This window comes from Cydia fagiglandana, chromosome 17 (genome assembly GCF_963556715.1).
Source record: "Cydia fagiglandana chromosome 17, ilCydFagi1.1, whole genome shotgun sequence".
NCBI classification, from domain to species: Eukaryota; Metazoa; Arthropoda; class Insecta; order Lepidoptera; family Tortricidae; genus Cydia; species Cydia fagiglandana.
Window position 1 is genome coordinate 5,599,355 of NC_085948.1, and position 14,705 is coordinate 5,614,059.

At 39.4% G+C, this 14,705-nt stretch overlaps 2 protein-coding genes across 2 annotated transcripts in view; one reads left to right on the top strand and one right to left on the bottom strand.

Moving 5' to 3' along the window:
* The window catches only part of LOC134672869 (uncharacterized), a 267,272-nt gene that overhangs the window by 206,698 nt on the left and 45,869 nt on the right, over nucleotides 1-14,705 (top strand). The gene's annotated exons all lie outside the window — the stretch shown is intronic.
* The window catches only part of LOC134672984 (kinesin-like protein unc-104), a 160,832-nt gene that overhangs the window by 100,559 nt on the left and 45,568 nt on the right, over nucleotides 1-14,705 (bottom strand). The window lies entirely within an intron of this gene.

A 14,705-nucleotide genomic window follows, 5' to 3' on the forward strand; every position in this document is an offset into this window, starting at 1 on the left:
TGCAAGGACATAGAGCAACAACTGGATTGAATTGTCGAATTAAGCCCCGGTCACATATAACTTCTGTGACACAGGAATATGTGGCTTTGTATTCTACACAGAATCTGTGTAGAATACAAAGCCATACATATTCCCGTTGCACATGCACGACGAGCGCGGGCGAACGGGGGGCTTACCGCGAAAACCGAAATTCGCAAATTGATCCCCGCAATTTGCGAATTTCTCTTTTACTCTCATTAAAACGTAATAAGAGTGACGGAGAAAAATGCCCGCAATTGACGAACTTCGGTTTTCGCGGTTATAGCCCAGATCGATCAGGCGAACCAGTAGGTACTTAGGTAGTAGGTAGGTATACTTTGGCTATGTACGAAGCTCGAGGCGAGGAACTCAAAGCGATATGAAAGATGGAGTAAAGGTATTAGGGACAAACTGAACCCACGTACGCGACGTATGCAATGTGTTATGACAATATAAACACTGAAATGTACACGTGTATTCTACGAAACATACTTGTCATTCGCAACGCAACGCAGTGTATTTCCAAACATACAAATGTCAGGGTTCAGATTGTCATAACGCATTGCATACTTACGTTTCGTTACGTGAGCTCATTTTATCCTTTAATCCACGTCACAGCGCACGTCAGTAACTTTATCTTTATTAGTTTTTCAACTGCAGCTTGACCTTTGGTTGCTTAGGGCTAGCTAACTGATGCTTACACTGGTCAATTCATATTAGGCGAGAAACATCCTTGGTTAAAACTTTGGCATTGAAATTTATGACTTATATCTTTGACACAAAGTTTAATTCTGCTTGCTTATTTTTGTGGGATATTTAATTTTATCTCAATAGCCTACTATAAGTATGAGAGAGATCTACAAAATACGACCTTATTATATTGCAAATAAGTTTCAATTTCGAACGGGCTTTCCAACCAATGGACTAGGCATCTCAAAAATCTGAAAAATTCAAATTAAGAATTCGGTTCTTGACTGTCGTTGTGTTTTTTTTTTCCACAATATTAGGACACATAGAGTTAGTAAGGCGTATAGAGATAATAAAGTCATTTAATATTTATGAACAGCTTTGGCCTCATGTATAGATTTTATTGAGAGTATCTGATTTGTCGAAACAATATACACAATATTCCTTTTCATTAAGTACCATTACATTTCTGTATTAATTGTATAATTATAATATCTATTAATTATATTCAGTACTTATGTCTTATGTATAGTTTTGAACGGATCGGTGAGCAACAAGATTCAGGGCTATAACCGCGAAAATAGAAGTTCGCAAATTGCGAGCATTTTTCTCTGTCACTCTAATTACGCCTTCATTGGAGTAAAAGAGAAAGATCCCCGCAAATTGCGAATTTCGGTTTTCGCGGTAGCCCCTCAGTCCTGTTACGAGAAAATAATTTTGGAAGACATTAATAGTATATGACAGTTAAATATCACAGTTTTTAGAAACAAAGGTAAAATTGACGAAATATTTAAAATAAGCCGATCTTGTTTTTTAGCAGTTCTAAATAATATTAAAGTCTATATATATGGCATAGAACTAGAAACAAAATCAAATAAAAAATAATAATGAGTTCTAAATTCAAATTGAAGGAGTATACATTTAAGGTATTATAGGCCAAGCGCGCACCACGATATTAATTTTTGCGACACGATTTTAGAATCGCGCTGTAATATATCGCAGAAAATTCACTGCGCGCACTGCGATGAAAAAGTCGACGATTTCTTCATTCTCAACATGGATTTCGTACCAGTCGCTTGTCATGAAACGTGTCTAATATGCGATTGCTGTATGACTTTGAGCATTTATAACACAAAGGTGATCCCCGTCTATTTCCATAATTAAATGGTCAACATCTAGCGTCTCATTTTGAGACTCCATTGGAGATGCAGGTGCCGAGGTGTTGGGGTTTGGAGAGCGAAATGCCGACTGAGGTCCGGCCAGGGTGCGATTTTATTATCATAGTGCGCGCGGGGCCATACAACTCCGCATGCTGCAATTCACTTTGCGACAATCGCGGAAAAATGTGACAAATCACAATTTTAAAATCGCTGCGATTTTTTTGTCGCATATGCGCGCACTAACATATAAACACATACGTTGCATTTCTGCGACAAAATTATCGCAGGACAAAAAATCGTGGTGCGCGCTTGGCCTTACTCTAAATTATTATAATACATCAAGCATTCGCGAGATGCTCGACTTCGGTATTCAAACACAAAGCAATAGTACAAGAATCTAAACTAAATGCAAAGGCCGAAGGAGCGATTCGAAGATCCGAAGCGTCCGACAGACGCGCGCCTCCCGTAACTTTTCCAAGTATTTTTAAGTACAAGTGTCTAAGTCGCAAGATCCAAAGGCTGAAGTCGCATTGGGCCGAAAGCCCGAAGCATCCAGGAGGTCAGTTCTAAACACAGGTAATTAATACAAGTGTCTAAATGCGAAGGCCGGAGGCCGAGCTCCGCGTAGGGCCGAAAGCCCGAAGCCTGCAAGATGTCAGTGGTTAAACACAGAACTGACAGCCTGGATGCTTCGGGCCTTCGGCCCTACGCGGAGCTCGGCCTTCCGCCTTCGCATTTAGATACTTATACTATTGTTCTGTGTTTAAGTACTAACATCCTGGACGCTTCGGGCCTTCGGCCCTACGCGGAGCTCGGCCTTCGGCTTTCGCATTTAGACACTTGTACTATTGTTCTGTGTTAAAGCACTGACATCCTGGACGCTTCGGGCCTTCGGGCTACGCGGAGGTCGGCCTTTGGCCTTCACATTTAGACACTTGTACTATTGCTCTGGGCTAAAGCGATGACATTTTGCTAAAGCTCGGCCTTCGGCCTTCGCACTTAGACACTTTGTACTATTGTTCTGTGTGTGTAGTTGAATACGGTATCCTAAAAACAGGCAAACAACCTCTGTAAAATGTAACGATGCGAGCGGTACGGCTACCATCAGTTTGGCATTGACATAAACGCTACCGTGGGCGTGAACGTAATTTACTTTCTAAGTTTCTATGCATCTCGCTCGTACTGACATATTAGTGCGAAAGAGATATACCTATAGGAAGTAAATTACGTTCACGATATCGTTTATGTCAATGCCAAACTGATGGTAGCCGTACGGAACACTAAATGCCTCGAGCTATCTCGGACTTGGCCAAATTATTTAATTTGCGTCTTAACCATTCCATTGTCTACCGACCTCGGTCCACCGAGCAAAGGATAGTTACTGTAGACTGCTAAAAAACCTAATGTAGAAATTGTTCGCCAGACCCATGCGACAGACAATTCTGTAGTCATTGAAATTCCCATCAGATAAAGAACGTATATACCACAAGCCGAGATAGCCGGGAAAGATACTAAGTGAAATGGAACGCGGAAAACGTCGGGTCAATGGACTTCCACAAGTGTCCTGTTATTGAAAGGAATTGCTTTTTATTGCTTTCACAATGCGACATAGGGAAAACGGATAGGGAGTAATAGTGGTTCTGGTGCGGTGTGATTGTTTTCCTTATTAATCGCAAACCCCTGAGACTTAAGGTACTTAGTAGTAATAAAATATAAACTGAAAGCCCTTCAGTGGAAACCTTAACGTTTCCCTGCATCTGGGCTCTTGGGCATTGAACATTTCCCTGCACCGTTCATAGATAATTATCAGCCTACAAACACTGCACACAAAGGCTCTGGCGGTTATTGGCCACGTCGGAGCACGCACGTACGTTCCATTTTATGATATTTGACCGCGGGCGATCATCGCTGCGCTGCTCGACGCCGATTATTGAGAAATTGACGTAATACGTGGTGTAATTTGCTCGTAACATAACATGTATTGAAAATTGCCCTTAGGTAGTTAAAAAGCAGACCTATTTGAAGTATTAGTAGCACTTCATAAACATATTCTGTCACATATTTCTAAAACATTTTGTTCGGTTTAACTTACGATTGTCGAAGAGAAAGAAAGCTTACCTGCAAAGAAAAAAATATTTATTAAACTTATTGTATACATATATATAAGCCTTTAAATTCGGTTGACAAGCGAATTAATAAACGTAATATGTGAATTGTGATTTTGTTTACGTTCCAGAGTCATGTAAAACAATAAATTTTTGACACATACTTTTGTAAAAGTACAACGCGAATTGTAATTCCAGGGCGGCAGATAATTTTTGGTGCATTGTTTCATCCGGTACTATTGAGGCTGACTGTACAACTGTAATCTAGTCTCTCACGAAGCGCGACGCGTAGCTACCGGTATTTCATACATACTAAACAAGCAACAACCAGCCCCACGAAATGCTCTTAAACTATTCAGTAATAACATATTGAAGTTACTACCCCCACTGAACTAGAGCTAACTAACGCGAAGTGTACGCTCACCGCGATATTGCCTCCCGCTGGGTACCGCAACAAATATTGCTATGAAATTGAACGCAAACGCAACCCCTCGCGGGACTTGTGGAAACAATGGAATTTTATAATAAACTGTAGCCATCGTCGTATTTATTTCATGTGACCTACATTCGAGACGTGACAAGCTGTGTGGATGTGTCGTATTTTTACTCTCATCGAGGATTTTTACGTCATTCATAATAAAAAATAATAAGGATACAGTTCGAAATCTCTAGGTATTTGATATTTAAAACTCGGCTCCATTCGGCTCAGCATTGCTCCGAGCAATTATTAGGGTTGGCATCACTGACGTCCTTTTGCATGCACGACCACAGATAAGATAAAGACTTCAATTTTGTCAACCCTAAATTGCCGAAAGGGATAGTGCCATGTCCCTGAATCGCCTGAAACTTCGGTTTTGTAGGAAGTGTCCGTTCTGTACGGTAGTACTATTATTTATTCTGTGATATTGTATAAATTCAGAGTACTTACCTAAAACGCAAGTACCTCAAGGAGGAAATACATTTTTCAAGAAGGCGGCGCGGCGATTTCTCAGCACACCGACCATCAAGCAGGTACCATAGTAAAGTTCAATTGTTAGTCTATAGTATTTACTAGGAAGCCCGCAAGGACCTACATTTTCATCTAGCCCGGCAAACAGAAGCTAATTAGAACAAACCGATTGTTTGCGAAGTTCTGTCCCGCAGAGAACAGGGAACAGAGAACTGTTTCAGTTTGTCTTTTGGAATCAGGACAGCTGATTAATGCTTGGGGAAAACAAGATTTATTTACGTTGTGATTTGATTAAATCGTTATTCTGTTGCATGAATAATACCTGTGACCGGTAATAGAACTATGGTGGTGCAATTTTACGATCGTATAATTGTTTAATTATACGCACAATTGCAGTATTATTTTATTTTTATATTTTATATGCACTTGGGACGCTTTACATGACTAACTCATTGTGAAGGAACGCATTCAAAGACAGAATCTTAAACATTTGCAGTAATAAGAGTGGCGAAAGAGGATCAGGCCGCGTAGCCAAAATGCCAATCGCTTACGCTCCGTAGCGATGGAAATGCAACTGTCACTGTCGCACTAATATGGAAGAGTGATAGAGAGACACAAAGCGTTTCGTTGTCGAAGCGATAGCGATTGTAACCTTGGCTAGGCCGGCAGGAGGGCTGACCCCGAATAGGGATAGAAACCAGGGGATTGATGATTGAGAGAATTGTCTAATAATATAATTATACCATTTATACCATTACAAAATATCAATGTAACCCAATAACAAATATTAAATAAAAGTAGCCTATGTCCTTTACCTATAAAATCCTCAAATCAATAGAAGAGAGGGCAAAGAAACAAAGTAAACGACCTACCTAACGACATTGATTATTTCCCAGTTCATAAATCAAGCAAACTCCATTTATTTCCTAAACGTTATCTAAACAACAATCCAACAGTTATGCAGGTTTTATCGCAACAAAACAAAAGAGAAATAACAATAAAAGCCAAAGTCCTTTTTAATGTAGTAATTACAAGTTAATTAGAAACAACCGCGCCTGGAGACCCCATTCTGGATAATTGTAGCGCTTTGTAGGCTGCGAGATGGAGCTAACATCTAAATACCAGGCGCTGGAGAATGGCTTCTTAGGTCGCCGTTAACTTGAACACTAACGACCACTTTTAACTAATGAAATGTCTTAGTATTTGCGATTTAATATCTATTTTCTGTTTCTCCCTTTCTCTCTCCTTCATCTTAACGTAGGTATAGGTATTCAGGTTACATCCAAGGGCGGATCCAGCTAAGGGTACTGTGTGTAAAATCCGTTAATCAAGTAACTCTATGGTCATTGTTGGCATAAGCCTTTGTAAGAGAAAAAATAATTTTCTCTACAATACTTTTGCGGTAATAAATATGAATCAATGACTAAAAAAAAGAAGGGCTAACGAAACTTCTCTCTTCTAAAATCTAAATAATGGTCTGAAAGCTCAGTCGTAGATGCTAAGAAAATTCGCGAGTTTGCGGCAGGCCTTAGGTTTCGGGAATATGTAGAGGGAAGTTATTCTTAGGCTCAGTTTAATTTCATAAACATGACGCCCAAAGGTCGTAGGTGTTTCTTGTTTATATAATAATGAAACGACAATATCTACCTATCCTATTTTTGGCTACACGTGTAAGGTTGAAAAGTATGTACTTTTCGCTTTTACGTCTCTATTAATATTATAAATGCGAAAGTAACTCTATCTATATGTCTGTCTGTTACCTGTTCACGCTTAAAGAGCTGAGCCGATTCGGATGAAAATTTGTATGAAGATAGTTTGAGATCCGAGGAAGATTAGCAATCGTCATTATCATCATCATCCTACGCCGATGAAGTTGCGAATGCTAATATTTAATAGGACGCTAACCTTCGTCACACTATAGGTTAGACCCGAGACACCAGCGCGCCGTTCTGCCACCTTCGTCACCGGGCACGGCATTCTCCTGCCAGCTATGCGGTCGCGGCTGCCGCTCTGGCATTGGACTTACTAGTCATATGCGGGAGTGCCGCACTCTTATGGACACTGTTTGAACCATCATTTTATTGATGTTACAGATCAATGACAATGTGTATATAGAAAATAATTCCAGTGTGACCGAATCCTAAAGTAAAAATGTCGTTTACGTTCTTTTTTTATCCTCGTCAACTTTCAATGTACCTAACCTAATCATAAGAATACGAGTATGTATTACGTAATCCCTAACTAAATATAAGTCTGTCTGCCCACTCACTTCTCGCCTAGTCAGCGCAGTCTTCTGAGTTCTATGAATATTTGAATATTTATCACAAGACGGGGCTCAAAGGCCTGTTTGCCATCGGCTCGAAGCAAGACGTCAAAGGGAAGGAACCTGATAGGGCCCTTCGATTTTGGTTCAATAAGTATCGGATGTCATCTGTGAGGTCGGTTGTCAGGCTGTTAAAAACGGACCTGTTTTTTTATGTTATTTTAATAAAATGACTGTTACAGTATTTATAACTTATTCGCTAAAAAAATATAACGTACTAAAAGATTTAGGACACACGGTAACAACTTGAGTAAGGCCATTCGAGTTGCCGTTTTAACACAATTTATCAAGATTCATCAACATTGAAAAAGGGTAATTTTATATGGAATTATTCATTTTCGTGAATATTCATGGAGCGAATGCTCCCGGTGCTGGGTTTGAATGGCGAGAACCGAGAATTCCCGGTTCCAGTACTGTATTTGTATAGAAAACCAGTACCGGGAGCACTCCTATAACTCGAACTTACCATTTTGATATCAATCCCCGCGTACTTACATTTCGCTTGTACTTGTTAGTTTATGTCTTGGAGCGAGTGAGACGCACGGGCTATGAACGTCATTAACTCATTATAACATCTAATCGGTTTCTAGGCCTACAAACCAATCAAAGAAATATGACAATAATAACGACTTGTGGAAAAGTTTCAGGGAGTTTAACCTACACAGCTTTGTTTAGTTCACATCATCTAAAATATTCGAATCCTATAATGCCTGTTTGTATAGGCTCAACTGCTTCCCCAGACGACCTCTAGACGTAATCTGGTAAACGATCTAATTGTAAGAACAAACAAGAAAATTGTGGTAAATTAACTAAAGCATAGAATTTGTCGTTTAAGCTGTACCTACAAGCATATTTTTATTATAAAGCTATAGTTTTTGGTCCAAAACACATTTTTATTCTCCTTCATGGCAAAATACCTACGAGTTTATACTGCCAAAAATATTTTTAACGAGTTGTCTCCGGGCGTAATTTTCCCTTATTACATACTTACCTATTTTTTTCTACTAGTTCCCTTCACAACATTCTAATACTCATATTAGTTACATGTTATCCCACTTCTAAATATCATCAAGGCTTTTTGATCCTATCGAATGTAAGTCCACCAAACTTACTAAATTACGAACCCAGCCACCGTTTACTATGCAATGCCTCGCCTCGTAAGATGCAGAGACATTACGTACCCAGACCTCGTTCTTGAGAACATGAGAATCCAACCACTTGCGAGACACAGGTCGACTTATCTATACCGATATAACTGTGTTCTGCGACTACATAATGTTCATGTGGATTTAGAGGCCAAGTCTCGTTGGTTTCCCAAGGACCAGTGCGAATGTAGGAACTGCAGCGAGTCAAGGGCGGGATGAAAGCATTACCCTACTTCTAAAACGACTAGAGCCCCTATCAAATCAATAGTAAAGGATTAAATTTGATATATCAATACCTCAAATGGTCCATGCAACCTTGCAATAAATTTTTTAAAGGATTGAATCAAAACTGATGGTAAGCTAAGACCGAGATTTAGATTTTCATAGTTATTTTTAACCTCTAGCGAGTAGCGCATCTATGTTATGACTTTCGAAGCTTTTGTTTATCTACTTGTCTTTGTCTTGTTGTGTTGTTGTTTTGTTTGTTTGTATAAAAGGGTAGGACCGCTAAAGCTGGTTTTCTTAGTGAATATTGTTTATTTTTACTTTCTTAATTATATCAAAGTTCGATACGCAAATGCAAAACGGAATATGTTTGCCTGAGAAGATGTAAATAGGAACCAGGAAGCGGGTACTATCTTTTTATAATTCACTTATTCGCAGCAAGGTTGAACAACACATTTTTATGCGTTTTTTTTTTGTTGACCACGATTATACCTCTATATTACTGACAATACAAGTATTATGCGCTGTAGCCGCTACAGAAACCGATATCAATCTCCGTGTTTAAAATAATAGAATCCACATATCCAAATGCCAAACAAAAAGATTGTAACGGTGCATTTCTTTTCCCCTATATCCCATTTAGGCAGAAGGGTGCTGATCGATGAGTCAGCCCAGCGATGCATTCTGCAGCGAGCCGATGCGTCATCCCTGTCGCGTTACTGTCATTGACAATACAATTACTAACACACTTAACTGACCGTTGGTCACAGCGACGGAATATATATGTCGCAGTAAGATAGATATAGCCGTTATATAGTTATAACCCTAGGGATATAATTATATGACGTAACATAGTTATATGAAAGCGATTCATTACTATCTTACTAGGTATATAACTATAATACGGCTTTAGTTTAGTGATATAGTTGTATTACTGGATTAAGTTTAGTGATATAGTTATATTACTGGATTACGTTTAGTGAAATAATTATAGGTAGGAGTGCGGCGGTGCGGCGGAGGTATAGTTATATCCCTAGGGATATAGTTATATGCCGTATAATACTTTTTAGCAATATTACGTAAAAGTACAGGTCGATTCACGATAGCTGGCGCGAGATTTCTACTGAGTGACAGCTATTTTCATTGAAATTCTGTCAAATCTCGCGCCAGCTTTTGTGAATCGATCGCAATGCCTCATAAACCCTTAAAAATAGCAGCATGAAAATATATATAATAGTTATCTTACTAGGAATATGATTATAATACGGCATATAACTATATCCCTAGGGATATAACAAAACCCCCGCCGCACTGCCGCACTCCTAATACCTACAATTACTATCTTACTAGGAATATGATTATAATACGTAGTTACGTACTATACGGCATATAACTATATCCCTAGGGATATAACTATACCTCCGCCGCACCGCTGTACTCCTACTTACAATTATTTCACTAAATTTAATCCAGTAATATAACTATATCACTAAACTAAAGCCGTATTATAGTTATATACCTAGTAAGATAGTAATGAATCGCTTTCGTATAACTATGTTACGTCATATAATTATATCCCTAGGGTTATAACTATATAACGGCTATATCTATCTTACTGCGACATATATATGTCGGCGGCCGATCGTAAGATTAGGCAGATCGTAATGTTCCTGTGAAATTTTTTGACGATAGTCACATTAAACCAATATGTAGGTAGGATAGGTTCGTTAGGTTGCTTCATATGCCCGAAAGGCAAACTGCCCAGAAATAGGAGCCCCGCTTAGCGGGGCTCCGTCGACTCAGAGAATGAGTCAAAGATTTTCAGGTTTCACGATATGCCTAGGAATTTAACGATATGCCTGATCTTATGATCGGCCGCCGACATATGGACGAAGCTCTGAGTACCAGTTAAAGCTGCGTAGCCAACATGCCAATCGCTTACGCTCCGTAGCGGACGGTTGCACTGATATGGAAGAGTGATAGAGAGACACAAAGCATTTCGTTGTCGTAGCGCAAACGATTGTCACCTTGGCTTCGCGCCAAGGTCTACCAATGGCAGAGCCGGATTAAGACGTTTTGATATGAACATCAATCTTATCCAGCTTTTCTACACCAAGGTTGCTCTTATCCGGGACAATCTACTGCTTGTATCTACAATCTAATGTTACTTTCACTTTGTCACCAACGCAGCTTTCAATATTACCCGATACACCGTTTCTCGCTTGGATAAAAGGTTTTCAAAAAAGTACACAATTTCCGTGTTAGGTAATGTTTAAGCTCTAGTCAGTCAGACTTCTATTGTTATTCACATATACATACTATATACCGGGTGTGGCCTGTAATATGAGCAAAAAATTTAACTGTAGGCTGTACTCCTCATACTGACCAATATTTGTTCAGCGACTTTTAAAAATAACTTATGGTTTGATTTTTAATACACTTTAAAATTTATTCTAACACGCAATGTATTGCGAATTTTGTTATGTTTAAGGCGTGACAAGCAACGTTAATCACAATGATATGGCGCGGCGATGGCGTCCATTAAAGATAATATTTATTTTGTATGAAAAATATCATCATCATCATTTCAGCCTATATACGTTCCCACTGCTGAGCACAGGCCTCCTCTCATGCGCGAGAGGGTTTGGGCTATATAGTCCCCACGCTAGCCCAATGCGGATTGGGGACTTCACATACACCTTTGAATTTCTTCGCAAATGTATGCAGGTTTCCTCACGATGTTTTTCCTTCACCGAAAAGCTAGTGGTAAATATCAAATAATATTTCGTACATAAGTTCCGAAAAACTCATTGGTACGAGCCAGGATTTGAACCCGCGACCTCCGGATTGAAAGTCAGGCGTCATATCCACTTGGCCACCACGGCTTGAAAAATATGGAGTCTAAATACCTCATAATTTTTAAAAGTTGTTGAACAAAAGTGTCACCGTTTGAGGAGTACAGTCTATGTTTTAATTATTTGCTCGTGTTACAGGCCACACCCGGTATATTCCATCGATGTTTTATAGCCCTGAAAACTGCTTGTTAACTGGAGGAATAAAATGTCAGCATAAATCCAGAGCAACTTTTAATTTTGAATCGCTCTAAAGTCTCTAAACTAAACGATGGAATGAATCGCGTTAATTAAAAGCGTTCAAATACGCTTTCAATTGCGCCTTTAAATCGTAAAAGTTCAGGCTTTTATATTGGCGGAGTCAGGTAATTAATGGTACGAAGAAAAACGCCTGTATTTAAAAAAGGATTTTCCCAATGTAATGTCAATTCAATTTGAATATCGGTTTGTTGTGCTCGCACAAAAACGACTGCCCTTAAGAGCGAGAGAGCGCACATACGTGTATACGGTTTCAATATAATTTTAACAAGTCAAATGCATTTGAAAATCAGTATGTAGGCGTCGGCAGTGTTTTTATATGGTTTCCCTCATTTTGTCAAAATGGCGCTAAAGGTTAACGCACTCGGTACAGGCCTTAGTAGCTAAATACCAAGTCATCATCATTATGTTTCAGGTTGTTGACCTTAGGTAATTTCCACGTGCATGGGTCTCTTTAATGTGTGTCATTCACACAATCACATAAACTTTGAATGAATCTTTGCCAAATCGTCAGTCAGTACATTTAAAACTGGTTTTAGCCTGTTGTGGTGTCCCACTGCTGGGCAAAGGCCTCTCCCCCTGATTTCCATGACTCCCGTTGTAGTGCCTTCTCCGGCCAGCCACTGATGAAGGCGTCCAAGTCATCCCGCCATCTCCGTCTGGGCATGCCACGTCCGCGCTTCTTTTGCGGCATCAGTGGCTATACTACTTAGCCCACCTATCCGGATGCATGCGGCAGACGTAAAAAACTGTTTAGGTACTTTAAATTATTATGTGTATATGAAGGTAACAATAAAAATCTAAGCTCGTAGGTTATGTTTTGTTTAAGGCTATTTAAGTTAACACATGTTGTATCTGTAGCTTTCTCTGCCAAAAATGTGGGAGGTCGTGCCGCTCACGCATCGGCCTCCACAGTTACCGAACCCGTTGTCTAAACAGCAATGCATAAATCGTCTGCAATAGACGTAAAGACCTGTGATCATGATGATTATGATCTGTTGCTAACAATATAATATTTTAAACTTACGCGTTTTGAACACATATTAACTCACATTATAGACGGGTCTAACGCGAATTTTATTCAATTACCTTGATTTATTTCTCTGTTTTGACATTTTGCTAAGACATCCGTCAGCCGCGACCACGACCAGTGAAACCTGTGTCGAAACGTCGGTAAATCAAGGTAATTGAATAAAATTCGCGTTAGACCCATCTATAATGTGAGTTAATATGTGTTGCTAACAACATTTACATTTGCTGCTCACAAGCTCGCGAAAGATCGATGGCCTCCCCATACCCATACCTGCGCGTTATGCACAACGTACTTTCGCACAATCCATCACTCGCTCCAATAAGCTACTCAATTCAGTACTCACTGCTTCAATCTCTCAGACAGTACAATCACCACACGGGATTGCTATGCCATTTAGGATTCTTGCTAAATTGGAAATTCTATAGCGCTATTGCTATAATTCTATTGAACCAATTTAGCTAGAACCCAACAATTCCGGAGCGTGATGGTACAAATCCCGATTCAATTTAAGCCTTTAAGCCTCAAACATAAATACCTACAGTAAATCAAAGACTTAGTTAACTTTTTTAACGGCGATCAAATGTAACTCCATCACAATTAATCAAGTCCGATGAAAGCAGAGCCTCCTACGCAACCTATATTCCTTCAACCAGAACCAAGCGCATATCGATATTCTACGAATACAAAACAGATTTTCCTTACGACCTATTTTCCTACTTACATCTCTGCGAAAATGTAACTTATTGTTGAGTAATTAAGGTCGAGTTTACAAGTAGTTAAGGAAGATATAAGACCTTTAAGAACCTGCTTCGTATATCGCGTGGGACAAAGGTCAGAGTGCCACGCTCCGTTCATAAATGGAATACACGTCACCAGAATAAGCTAGACCGCAAAAGGCTTACGATTTACCATTTCAACAGGCTTTTAGGAATAATTTAATTGTATTTGGCTTTCTTTTGTGTTTGGTTTTGACGACCGGTCTGGCCTAGTGGGTAGTAGTGACCCTGCCTGTGAAGCCGGTGGTCCTGGGTTCGAATCTCAGTAAGGGCATTTATTTGTGTGATGACACAGATATTTGTTCCTGAGTCATTGATTGTTTTCTATGTAGTTATTTAAGTATTTATATAATAAATATCGTTGTCTGAGTACCTACTACACATGCTTTCTTGAGCTTATTGTGGGACTTGGTCAATCTGTGTAAGAATGTCCTGTAATATTTATTTATTTATATAAGAGTAGGTAGTGTAGGTGCACCCTTTTCTTAAACGCAAAATAATCATTATAAGTTATAACCTATTCGAGCTAACGAACTATTATTACGGTGTCCGATAACATGGCTTACATAATATTTACGGAGCAAATCAGGCGTAGATAGCGCTACGAGTCGTAACCGCTCTACGCGTTTCGTAGACGCATTTAAGCTACGGGTTGACGTAAGCAGCTTTGGTTTCAGCTGACATTGACAATGGCATTGTTTAGATAATGACTGCATTATGTAATTGCAACGTCATTATCATTAGAGAAAATGGAAATTGACATCTTTAAATTTAGCCATGCACTTATGAATGTCAAAAAACCACCACCGGTTTGAACCCCACACGACGGACCGAGAAGATACAGCTGCGAGAAACTCTGCGAGACTTATTTTTTGAAAACAGTATGCATCTTATTGGTAAAATCGAGGGAAAAAGGCATAGAGGTAGAAGTCCCAAACTATGGTCGGACCAAATAGCGGAAGAACTTAAGAAAAGAAGACGCACTCCACCAAGCTACAGAACGGGACCGATGGAGACAACTAGTTGACGGAATCAAAGGGAGTCACGATCTCGGCAATGAGGGACCAATTGAAGAGAGAGAGATGCATCTTATAGAGATAAAAATAATGAGTTCCATGTATAAAAAAATTGCATTGGCGACTTAAAAGACGTATTCTTCGTTCGTACAACTTTC